Here is a 12,742-nt window from a genome sequence, read left to right on the forward strand (position 1 = left end):
CAGCTCTAGTGTTTGTATCGGAGAGACCCAGCTGGCCCCAAGATCTACAACAAGAACGGGAAGCTAAATCAATCGAATAACCAAACCGATGTGCCAACATTTATTTCGTCGCTTTAAATGCAAGGCAACGTAGCCCACAAAACATCAACTTTTCCGGCGATCCAAACAGTTTTTATTAAACTTTTGAGCGTTGGTTTAACATGGAATATAATGCAGAGCATGAAGAACTTTGGTCCATTGTGTTCGTCCTAGAAAAGAGAAAAAAGAAGATGAAGAATGCAAATAGAAAGCCACCGTAATGCAGTGGTAGGCAGCAGAACCAAAGAAGCAGGGAAAACGCACGAGACAAAAAAGAAGGGAACAAGAGAGGAGCTCTGATCGGTGGAAAAATTACTTGAGCAGTGCAAATCCGAAGAGCAAAAAAAAAAAAGAAGGGAACCAAAGAGGAGCTCTGATAGGTTGGAGCTTCGCCAGCTGAGCTATTTGAGACCGGATCCAATGACTTATGAAGCGTATGCGATGACTGGAACATACAGTTACTAAGAATATTATTCCACAAAAGAGTAAGTAAACATGATTACTTCTGTATAAGGCTGAATCTGAACATTCATGGACATCTTGGGATTTGAACGGTGAACTTAAATTTGATATTAAATTCCATATAATTCACGGATACTTGTTATCTGTAAATTCACTTGAAAAGTGAATTTACAGATACAACTTATCAAAACGTTGTAATTACTTTTGAAAATCGAAGAGGAGAGAAAAACAAATGGCTACCACTTATTTACATGCTTTCTTGCAATATTCATTTCGTCAATTTGGGTCGATAGCAACTCGAAATGGTTCGTGGAGTTCGCACAACTAAAGAAGAGAAAAAAATTGATTACAAAATTTAAAAAAAAACAGTAAGGAAGGGCAAAAGTCGGGCGGTGCCGACTCTATAAGTCCAATGTGGGAGCTATATCCAATTCTGAACCAATTTTGAAGGATCTCGGCGAGCAAATATGTTCAAAATGTAATAACTGTGGTTGGCAAATGACAACATTATTGCAAATTTCTTAAAATCTGACGAATATACGAACTTCTCAGATAATGTGGTAGTCGTCGAGGAAATCGTTGTACAAAGTTTTGGAAAGATTGGTCAATAAATACGCTTGCAGTGGCTCTGAGAGTGAAAATTGGGCGATATATATATATGGGGGCTACATCTAAATCTGAACCGATTTCCATGAAATTCACCAGTAATATCGAGTCATAAAAAAAAACTTCATGCCAAATTTCGAGAGAACCGGTTAACAAAAGATCATTTTATTGCATTATCACTGCAAATCGGACGAAAATATATATGGGAGCTATATCCAAAACTGAACCGATTTCGAGCAAACTTTTCAGATACAGTGACAGTCGTCGAGGAAAGCTTGCACGAAGTTTTGGGAAGATGGGTCAATAAATGCTCTTGCAGTGGCTCTAGGAGTGAAAATCGGACGATATATATATATATATATATATATATATATATATATATATATGAGAGCTATATCCAAATCTGAACCGATTTCCCCGAAATTCACCAGTGATGTCGAGAGTCACAAAAAAATCCTTTCTGCCAAATTTCGAGAGAATCGGTTAACAAAAGACCATTTTATTGCATTATTACTGTAAATCGGACGAACATATATATTGGAGATATATCTAAATCTGAACCGATTTCGAGCAAACTTTTCAGATACTGTGACAGTCGTAGAGGAAAATGCTGTACGAAGTTTAGGGAATATTGGTCAATAAATACGCTTAGCCACTGCTATATGGGAGTTATATCCAAGTTTTATCCGATTTTTTCCAATTTCAATAGGCTTTGTTTCCGAAAAAGATGCCTCTACCAAATTTGAAGACTTTCGGATGAAAATTGCGACCTGTACTTTCTACACAAATTAATATGGACAGACGGACGGACATAGCTAAATCGAATCGGAAAGTGTTTCTGAGTCGATCGTTATACTTATCATTGGGTCTATCTCTCTTCCTTTTGGGTGTTATAAACAAATTCACTAAGTTATAATACCCTGTATCACATTAGTGGTGTAGGGTATAAACATACAAAAACCATAAGGAAAAAAACTTTGTTTTTGTATGCCCCAGAAGTTTTCAATAAGCTTTAGGTCCCATGATTGAGATAGGTCTTCCAAACTCGGTTCAGAAAGTTCTTGGAACTAGAATTTTGCTAGTCTGGAAGAGTGCTTTGAGTCGTTAGCGTACATGAACTGTCACTCCAAAATCAATAGCGTTCGGTTAAGATTTAGATATAGCTTCCAGACATATTTTTCATCCGATATGGCCTTTTAAGGCTGTGGAATCCACAATTTTGGTCCGATCTTTATAAAATTTAGCGTGAGGTGTTTTATTTAACGTCCTCATATGTGTGCAAAATTTCGTCAAAATCACTCCAGATTTAGATTAGAGGTGGAGGAGAACTATCGATAGCACTATCGGCACTATCACTACTATCGATAGCGGCCAAGACATTTTCGATAGTGGTCTTCGATACTATCGTCGATAGTTTGGCGTTAATTTGTGGCTCTTGATAAAAATATATTTGTGAAAAAATTGATGTGTTGCAAACGGAATGACTAAATGAATACAACTATGTTGGCGGGTAATAAAAAGCTTTCAATATAAACCAACAACAAAACAAATATGTATATTAGGCCGAAAAAGTTTCTCCGAGGAAACCATGTATCTAAAATGAAATCCTTATCCGCGCCTTTAGTAGCCATAATTTTTACCGATCTTGACAAAATTTTGCACAATATATTATTTTTAATGTTCAAACATGTGTGCATAATTTTGTCACAATCGGTTCAGTTTCATATATAGCTCCCATATATATGTTTCATCCGATATGACATTTTTGGGCTCCAGTAGCCATAATTTTAGTCACATCTTTGCAAAATTTGGTTCACGACGTTCTATTTAATGTTCCAACATGTGTGCATAATTTTATCAAAATCGGTTCAGTTTCAGATATAGCTCCCATACATATGTATCATCCGATATGACATTTTAGGGCTAGTAGCCATAATTTTAGTCCCATCTTTGCAAAATTTTGCTCAAGACATTCTATGTTCCAAAATGTGTGCATAATTTGATCAAAATTGGTTGAGTTTCAGATATAGCTCCCATATATATTGGGTTGCCCAAAAAGTAATTGCTGATTTTTCATATAGTCGGCGTTGACAAATTTTTTCACAGATTGTGACTCTGTAATTGCATTCTTTCTTCTGTCAGTTATCAGCTGTTACTTTTAGCTTGCTTTAGAAAAAAAGTGTAAAAAATTATATTTGATTAAAGTTCATTCTAAGTTTTATTAAAAATGCATTTACTTTCTTTTAAAAAATCCGCAATTACTTTTTGGGTAACCCAATATATAATCCGATACTGCTTATAGGCATAATTTTGATCCGATCTTTACAAAATCTTGCACAAGACGTTCCTTTTAATGTTCCAACGTGTGTGCATTATTTTATCGAAATCAGTTCAGTTTTACATAAAGCTCCCATATATATGTTTCATTCGATATGGCATTTTTAGGTTCTAGTAGCCATTATAAAATATACCTTTTTACACATTTATTCTAAAGCTAGCTAAAAGTAACAGCTGATAACTGACAGAAGAAAGAATGCAATTATAGAGTCATAAGCTGTGAAAAAATTTGTCAACGCCGACTATATGAAAAATCCGCAATTACTTTTTGGGCAACCCAATATATGCTGCATTCACTAAACTTAATGAAGCCTTAACAAATGAAAGCGTGCTAAGTTTGGGTCAAATATTATATACCCCCACCATGGATTGCATTTGTCAAGTTCTTTTTCCGGTATCTCTTTTTAGGCAAAGGAAAAATTGCTATGATATTGGAGCGATCTGAATGTTGGAGACCATAGCAGAACTGAATGTTGGAGACCATATGTTGCAGAACTGAATGTTGGAGACCATAGCAGAAATTGTTTCAGGCAATTTGAATAAAAATTGCGCCATTTAGGGGCTCAAGAAGTAAAATAGGGCGATCGATTTATATGGGAGCTGTGTCAGGCTATAGACCGATTCAGACCATAATTGACACAAAGGTCATATAAGAAGTCGTTGTACAATTTCAGCCAAATCGGATAAGAATTGCGCTCTCTAGTGGCTCAAGAAGTCAAGATTTAAGATCGGCTTATATGGCAGCTATATCAGATTATGAAACGATTCGAACAATACTTAGCATATTTGTTGGAAGTCATAACACCTTATGCAAAATTTCATCATTCCATTAAGGAACAGGGGCAAACTTCTCACATATCAATTATTGCTGTTCGATTCAAATTTAAGCTCTATAATAAGGAGACTCATTTTTATATCAAAGTCAGAACGTCACGCCGCAGTGCGACACCTGTTTGGAAAGAAGTTTTTACATGGCGTAGTAACTTACAAATGCCGGTAGGGTCATATGCGGATATGTTAACCTCTGCGCTACAGCGACCTCCATTATAAAGGAAATCTGTAAAATAAAACTATTTCTACATTATTACTATTCTACATTATTATTCATGGTAAAATCATGATTATTATTATTATGACATGTTTATATATGTATGTTAACATACTACAAAATTACGTCGGTATTCACAAAATTTAATGTGGATTTCAAATAGGTTTATTTGACAGATTTCCTTTATAAAAATAAACCTATTTAAAAGTTTTATGTTTTGTGAATAAGGTACTTAGACTATTTACAAAGTCTTTCCGTTTCTCTCGATCATTTGCTGAATGTCTTAATTCGTCGATTAAACATTTGGTTTCTGCTGCTTTTGTTCTCCATGTATTTGTTCTGCCCCTGTTTCGTTGCCCTTGGAGATTCCACTGAAGGACTGAGTGCGGGATTTCGTCCTCGTTCTTTCCTAGTGTATGTACTAGCCATCCATACATTCGCTTGGTTATATCGCCAAGTAACAAAAAAATGTTGGCCAGTTATGTGTCATAATCTTTCGTTTGATATGTTTGGAGGCTACCATGATTTCAATATTCTTCTGTTTACGAACACTTGTTGTCTATTGATTATCAGAATTCACTAACTGAAGGTTAGGTCATTTGCGAAAACATAAAGTGTATAGGCCCCATGAACATCATTAAGGATGTCAAATCTGCCTATTGAAAATGTCATCAAATAGCAGAAAACGTAAAGAAAGAATGAATGTAAAAAGAGTTGACATCCTCAATGCCAAGTACTCCCAAAAATTAAAAAAAAATTATGTCGGCTGATCGCTTGGTATTACCTTATTCAGTGAATCCTGATTGCTTATGGTGCTGGTTTAAGCCGGGTTTTAGATCCGTATAGTCAAATCGATTGAACACACGCATTAAATATTTTAATTTTTGTGCTAAGCATCTTCTGCCGTACCACCACTTGTTGCTAATATCTGCCAAAGTATTTGAAGCGATCCACATTATCAACCTCAACATTATAGAATTTAAATCGTCCTCATTGTTTTCGTTTTGCTCTTATTTATCTTTATACCAACTTTAAGGTATTCTACGGGTAGCTTATTTAGTTTGGCCTGCATATCCGAATAAGTGGATATTAAAACAACTGGTCCCCGAGTTTGTTGAAAGTCCTCCGGTCTAATCCAGACGGTGCGGCGTCCAGCTTTTCGAAGGACCGTAGTTTATAGATAGATGGGAATAGTGTGCACTCCACTCGTGGAAGCAAAGGGCTTGCCAACACTGCCTTCAGGCAGTACTCTTGGCGTATTTCCACCGTGGATATTCATGATAATCGACACAATTATTGTGGCATTCCTTCGCTAAAGGTACATCCCATATGTAGGTTCTATTTAAGGCGTCGAATGCCTTTTGGTATTCTATGGATGCTAATACAAGACTAGCGTTCTTTCTGATGGGCCAGATCTACTATTGAATACAGGATTCACTAATAGAAGGTTAGGTCACTTGCGTATACATAAAGTGGTTGGGCCCCATAAACATTATTAAGGATGTCAAATCAAATCATATAGGAGAAAACGTAAACAAAATATGAATATAAAAAGAGAACAATTTGACATCCTCAATGCCAAGTACTGCCAAAAATGAAAAAAATGTATGTCGGCTGCTCGCTTGGCTTAACCCATGGCGAAACAATTAAATGCGGTCTCATTTGTACAACAACCACAAATCATATGGTGCAATCTGCCATCTTGTCATCAAGCTGATCGACGTTTTGCCAACACGCGCAAAGAAATTTGTGTGCGTGTGTGTATAGGTGTGCGTATGACTTAATTACCAGGTAGAGTACCGTAAACAGCTGAGTACAATTTTTTTCTTGTGATGTGCACTATCTATCAAGGAGTTTTGGTTGTGTATGTGTATAATAGTTAAGAACCGTAACACACACAAACAACGAAAATAGCGCGAACTAGTAACACACAAAATCACAGTTGCACTAATCAGTAATTGAGACAGATAGTGCACTCAATATTTTCTTGTTGCGCAACTGCCTCTACTAATAAATATATCTTGGGTGTTCGTACATGATCAGAGAATATGCGAGAAAGAAGATAACAACAAACAGAGGGCTCACAAAAATCTGACATCTTAATACCGTCAAACCTGGCCGCTGTTAACAGCTGTTCGCGTGAGACCACCTTTTTAAACCCGCCTAGGGATTAACCTTATTCCGTGAATCCTGGCTTTTGTGGGATTTGTTTGCAGTGTTGAATTTTTGATGCGCGCGCATAGTATGTAACACTCCCTTTATACATTCTGTCGGTATACCGTCGTTTCCGGCCGCTCAACCGTTCTTCAAGGTATCAATTGCGGATTACATTTCTATGTGGGATGGGTTTCATTTGGAATATTGCTGTTCGTTGGATGCATCGTTGATATTTTCGAAATGATTTCTCCAAACTTTCATTTGGGCGTCTTTCGCTATTGTGAGGCATCTTGTTTAATCCTCTACTGCTGTGGTGGTGCTCGATGCATTTGTATTGCTGAGTTCTCGTATGAGTTTGTAGAGGTGTCTGGTATTTCCTTTGTTTGCGCTTCATTTCCAAGTTTCTTAAAGTAACATTTTTTGATGCTCTTTATTTGTTTTCTTATTTTTTCGCTTATGCGTTTATATTCGTTCCTGAGTTCTTCTGCTCCCTATACATTTTCTTCGTCGAGCATTTTCTGCATAATGCCATTAAGTTTTTCTAAGAAGTCCCATTATTAGATGATCAGTTTTGCAGAAATTTGTGAATACCGTTGTTTATCTTAAATTAAAAAAAAATGTTTTTTTTTAAACCAGGGGCTCAACTCTCTTTCTATAAGAACGTGAAACAATTTTTTCATTTTTGTTTTCATTTATAGCTTACACGTTATGTTTTCATGAAAACAATGTTTCATTCCACATTCAAATGAATCATGATGCATGGTACAATGAAATGAAAGGTATCGTCACCAGCCCGGCTGTTTAAATATTGAGGAATTTCGGAGTTGTATCGTCCCAAATTTTAATGACAAACAGTAACTTCAACTTTAAAATTGAAAACATTTGAAGAATTTAAAAAACAAATGTTTTGGGGTACAAATAGTTTTATTTAAAAAAAAAAAAAAAAAGACAGGCTGCCCTGGCCAAAATAAGTTATAAAATTTGCCTTTTTTGTAAACTAGCTGTTTCTCAAAACTTTATGGCTGGGATGTAGGAAACTTTGACAATTAGTTAGTAGACGTGTGGGATTACTTGAAAATGTTAAGAGCTTGGGATTCAGTGCGCTTTGCGATTTGAGAAATATGAGGAAACAAATTTTTTTATCTAAAAATTGTAAACTTTGGGACGCCTTTAACATTCACATTAGTTAATCAAAACAGGACTGCCGCAGCATTATGGGCGTTTAAATAAAATGAGAAAAAACAACTCCTGGAAAAAAGAAGAAAGAGTTATAAAGGAAATATGATGTTACATTTAAAAAAAAATCAAAATTTTGATTTGTTCGGAAATGGAAATCTGCACCATTTTTTTTTAATTGTAAGGATTCTCAAAAGTTTTAAAAATTTTTACATGCTCATGGTGATCACATTTCAAGCCCCATGGATCAGCGTCTGGACCCACTAGGGTCCCCAAATTTATACTTATTGGAAAACTCTTCAACATTGACTATGTTAAGTTTCCTGTGCATATTTCTATCCGTTCAAAAGTTCTACATCATTTTCAAGTGCCATTCAGAAATTCCATTATCCTAAAACTTCTCTACTAAGTGGTGTCGCCATGCGACATGCCGTTAGGATTCGACATAAAAAAGCAAGCCCTTTATTATTGAGCTTAGACCTTAATTGGACTGCACCCATTGATACGAGAGAAGTATCCCCTGTTCCGTAATGTAATATTCATAGGAAATTTGGTTTAGAGTAGTATGAAATAAGAAATATGCTCTTTTTAAAAACAGGCGTAGTGAAATCGTGTTCGAAATCCACTCGTGGTCTCTGGAGTAATCAAGATATATTCATTTACAGGTATTGGCAGTTGCCCAACAACAAAATATTTGGTGCATTATCTGTCAAAATCAGTGATTAGTGCAACTCTGATTTTGTGTATGTAACTAGTTCGCGCCATTTTTCCTTCTTTGTGTGTGTTATGTTTCTCAACTATAATACACACATGCAACCAAATTCGTTGCCAGATAGTGCACTTCGCAAGAAAAAATTTTACTCATCTGTTTACGGTACACTACCTGGTAACTATGTCATGGGAGCAATCGAATAGAATTATTACTTGATATAAATAATTAAAACAAAAGTAAAAAACGAACGTTTTTGAGTGTAATTAAAAATGTAGAGTGTAATTAGAATATGAAATAAATGACTTCATACTTTTTCGCATTTAGGATTAAATTATGCAAATTAAATGGGCTACAAAAGGTTGAAATGACTCAATTCATGGCCATCCGAATTTGGCAAAAAAATCCAAATTGTAGCCAAGGGAAGGCAACATCTAAAGAACAAATGATGCCAAATCATGGAGATATGTAAGAAACGGTCATAAAATGCGGGTTATCTAGATTGACAGGTCAGTTGAAAAAAAATGTGATACGAATTCCAACTGCCACATTTGTTTGTGTAAAAATGATTTTTATTGAATCAAATTGCATAAATATGTTGAAGTTATATAAATTTCAGAATCCATTCACTTTTGCTCGATATGACCACATTTTACCTCGACTTTTGCTCTGAGTTGGTTAAAAGAAAGTTGCAAGCTACGCGAATGTAACCCGCCGGTATTGTAGTCCATTTCCTAACAATGGCTTTCTTTAGCGCATCCATTCTTGGATGTTTTTAAGTCTTTACGTTGCTCTAAAAAGTCCATTTGATCTAAACCTCAAACGGCTCATGTCTACTGCCGTACCACCAAAGCTGCAAGTGGCTATTTTTTACATTCCCCCAAGATTTGGGTGGCCTATAATAATTTAACTGGTGGGCCTATTACTCGTCTTTTAGATGCTATTTTTGCAAAATTCGTACAGTCATGATTGGAGCCATTTCATCCTTTTGTCGCCCATTTATTCTATGTAAATTAGCCCTAAACACGAAAAAGTTTCTATTTGTTTTTAATACCTTCCACCATAGGATGTGGGTATACTAATTTCGTCATTCTGTTTGTAACACCTCGAAATATGCGTCTGAGACCCCATAAAGTATATATATTCTTGATCGTCATGTCATTTTAAGTCGATTTGGCCATGTCCGTCCGCCTGTCTGTCGAAAGCATGCTAACTTTCGAAGGAGTAAATCTAGCCGCTTTAAATTTTGCACAAATACTTTTTTATTAGTATAGGTCGGTTGGGATTGTAAATGGGCCAAATCGGTTCATGTTTTGATATATCTACCATATAAACCAATCTTGGGTCTTGACTTCTTGAGCCTCTAGGGGGCGCAGTTCTCGTCCGATTTGACTGAAATTTTGCACGTGGTGTTTTGGTATCACTTCCAATAAATGCGCTAAGTATGTTTCTAATCGGTTTATGTTTTGATATAGCTGCCATTTAAACCGATCTTGGGTCTTAACTTCTTGAGCTGCTTGAGCGCGCAATTCTCATCCGATTTGGCTGAAATTTTGCATGAGGTGTTTTGTTATGACTTCCAATAACTGTGCTTAGTATGACGCAAATCAGTACATTAACTGATATAGCTGCCATATAAACCGATCTGAGATCTTGACTTCTTGAGCCTCTAGAGGGCGCAATTCTCATCCGATTTGACATAAATTTTGCACAACGGCTTCTCTGATGATCTTCAACTCACGTGTCTAATATGGTCTGAATCGATCAATAGCTCGATATAGATCTCCAATATAAACCGATCTCCCGATTTAGCTCGATACAATATAAACGGATCTCCCGATTTTGCTTCTTGAGCCCCTACAAGGCGCAATTCTTATCCAAATGAACTGAAATATTACGCAATGACTTCTACAATGTTCTACATTCATTTATGGTCCGAATCGGACTATAACTTGTTCATATTATAATACACTAAAATACTTACTTTTAACTATTGTTATTACTAGTAATATTAAGTTACAATTCCATTCGATTCCTCCTGCTCCTTTCGAACAGCTGACACTCGATTATGCACTCGTTTGCGAATGCCATAATCTCGAATTTCGATAGTACTTATTCGATAACGCATGCGGTAATGCCAAAACAAAAGTTTTTTAACAATAAATTGATAGAAGGAAAATAACAATACTTCAACTATCACACTCAAAAAAAAATAAACAATTTATTTGGGTTTTTTTGTCAATAAGTTCATTTTTTATTATATTTTCGAAAATACGTTGTTCTGTTTTATTTGTCTATCGACAGCCACATACATTCTAACGAATAGTTTGAAACTACACATCCACTGTTCAATAATATAAATAAATAAATAATAAAGAAAAGTAATATGCCATGGTAGCGGATGTACAGGGCTGTCGTTAAGCAATTATATATGTGGATATATATATGAATGTATGACGTATGTATGTAAACTAATCATAAAATATAATATTATTATCTGCCATTCTCTCGGTTTTAACTACATTTACAAGTGTTATTTCCACTTTTATCGATTTGTTTGTTTTTCGTTAATTTCGCTTTTTTCACATTGTAAATTGAAACACAGACAACTATTAACATACTCATTTATAAAAAAGATATATAAGGTATGGCTTAAAAACAAAAAAACTAATGCTACTATATAGGTATGTATGTAGTAGTCTAGTCTTCAAAAACAAAAACTTCAGATTAACAAACATTTTTCAATGCCGGACGCTGATTACACATATACACTTAGTATGTACACATGCATGACTACGAACCTAGGTATGTATGAAGGTAGTATGTATTTATTTTATATAATTCAGTTACTATTTAATTATTTGATGCTAATTGGAAATGTACAATTTTGTTTGTTATTGTTTGCTGGGATATATAGTTGTGATTTGTAATAGTTAACAGTTTTCTTTCTTCTGATTTAGTGTTCTTTGTTTATGGTAGATAGGTAACTAGGCATATGATGATATCGATGTTTATTATCATGGTAAGAATTGAGAAAATAATTTTATTCAGAGGCAGGTGCTGGTGAATAAGCTATGATTGTTGGTATAGGAAACAAAAGATTTTCCTTCCCTCTGCTCTAAACTTCACTTCTGTTCCACCTTCTCTTTGCCTTAAGTGACAGAAATGCCTAGGGACAACGGCGCCCTTCGCGCAGTTCTTAGAGATCTACAAATTTTGAGGCCCGATCTGTTTGGTGTTCTTTGCTGTCACGAGAAGCTTAGCTGCGAGCTACCAGGCGCGTCCATAGGTTGCGGATAGTGGAATGCTGCAACGACAGTCGCGGACAATCATCGGTATCGAGTGGAGAGTCTCAGTGAGAGGTCGGGTGGCACCGGCTTTTGCACAAAAACTGAGTGCCTACGCTGCTTGATATGACAAGGCGAGCTATTGGCGCCTTTAAATAACCAATGGACCCTCCGGTCCAGCGGCAATCAGTCCTGTTGATGATAGTTCCTCCCTTTTATAATCTCATGTTGTCAATATTAACATCCCAATTCTGAAAACTCCCTGGGAATAAACTCCCTGGGAATTAATTTCTCCCTCGAATAAAATCCTCCTATTCTGATTGAATGGAGAGAGGAAATTTTTGGGAGAGAGAATCTCGAATTTTCGAAAACAGCTGTTTTATTTTGGCTAAACATTTGACTATTATTTTTTCGAAAAAGAACATAAAATGGAAAACTAAGCAAAAAGAAGTTATAAAGGTTGCTAAAAAAGTTTACATACATGTTTACTGTTGCTTTTGTAATGTTTGTTTTAATTCTTGTATTTGAATAGTGCACAATTATGGCCTACAGCTTGTCACCATATTTCTGTGTTGTAATAACAACTTTCCGTCTTCATCCAACAATCGTTGGCTAAATTAAATGCTTACAGAGTGGTCTGGTAGACAGATTAATTGTGTCGTGTTGTCCATGGTTGCGTGCGGGACACACATCCGGTGGCTGATTCGTAGTATAGAGGTTTGCTTCTCCTTCGTCGTCATAAATGCTGTGGTGGTCTGCCTGATACGCCGTTTTATCTAAAGGCCTACTTTTATGGAGCTAGAACTTGAAGATCTAATGGGCATTTCCGGGCGCCGCCCGCTTTTCTTGATGGTTGGGACGGTTGCTGGATATAGTGCTGCT

At 36.0% G+C, this 12,742-nt stretch overlaps 1 long non-coding RNA gene across 1 annotated transcript; it reads right to left on the minus strand.

Annotated features, from left to right (window-relative positions):
* Positions 1-6,467: 6,467 nt before the first annotated feature.
* LOC106089329 (uncharacterized) lies at positions 6,468-7,617 on the minus strand. Its single transcript, XR_001221590.2, has 2 exons — positions 7,392-7,617; positions 6,468-7,289 (listed from the first exon to the last, which is right to left on the minus strand). It is a non-coding gene; the product is annotated as an uncharacterized LOC106089329 (long non-coding RNA).
* Positions 7,618-12,742: the final 5,125 nt, after the last annotated feature.

The sequence above is a fragment of the Stomoxys calcitrans genome, chromosome 2, assembly GCF_963082655.1.
Source record: "Stomoxys calcitrans chromosome 2, idStoCalc2.1, whole genome shotgun sequence".
In the NCBI taxonomy this organism is placed as follows: domain Eukaryota; kingdom Metazoa; phylum Arthropoda; class Insecta; order Diptera; family Muscidae; genus Stomoxys; species Stomoxys calcitrans.